General features: G+C 65.3%; 1 non-coding gene across 1 annotated transcript; it reads right to left on the bottom strand.

Annotated features, from left to right (window-relative positions):
- Positions 1 to 74: 74 nt before the first annotated feature.
- Positions 75 to 193, bottom strand: LOC116217739. Its single transcript, XR_004162419.1, has one exon. It is a non-coding gene; the product is annotated as a 5S ribosomal RNA (ribosomal RNA).
- Between the last annotated feature and the right edge of the window lie 338 nt (positions 194 to 531).

Here is a 531-nt window from a genome sequence, read left to right as displayed (position 1 = left end):
AACACAAAAGCTCACGCCTCCCGCGGCCAGCCCGCCGGCGCGGGAGCGGAGGGCAACAAAAGCCCGTCAGCAAAAGCCTACAGCACCCGGTATTCCCAGGAGGTCTCCCATCCAAGTACTAACCAGGCCCGACCCTGCTTAGCTTCCGAGATCGGACGAGATCGGGCGTTGCCAGGGTGGGATGGCCGTAGACGCTGCGTGCTCCTGCTCCGGCCCTCTTGCCAGCTGCACGCCACCGCCCGCCACCATGGGAAAACAAGGGCCACAGCCCCAAAGCCGGCCAACCACAACGCGACCCCACGCTGCCCGCAATTCCCCGCACGTCACCCACACAACCGTACAACCCGGACCCAACCTCCCCACGCCTTCGCACATCCCCCGACATCCACCCTACCCAACGCGCGTTGACCCTACGCCACTTACAACCCTGGCACGGAACGCCTCCCGGCACCGCACGCACACGCCACAGCACCGCACGGCACGCACACATGCACACAAAGTCACACGTGCTTCCCCAGCCTCCCAAACCAA

Source organism: Meleagris gallopavo, unplaced genomic scaffold (assembly GCF_000146605.3).
Source record: "Meleagris gallopavo isolate NT-WF06-2002-E0010 breed Aviagen turkey brand Nicholas breeding stock unplaced genomic scaffold, Turkey_5.1 ChrUn_random_7180001931556, whole genome shotgun sequence".
NCBI lineage: Eukaryota > Metazoa > Chordata > Aves > Galliformes > Phasianidae > Meleagris > Meleagris gallopavo.
The sequence above is the reverse complement of the archived record's forward strand: the minus strand, read 5'-3'. Positions and strand labels throughout refer to the sequence as shown.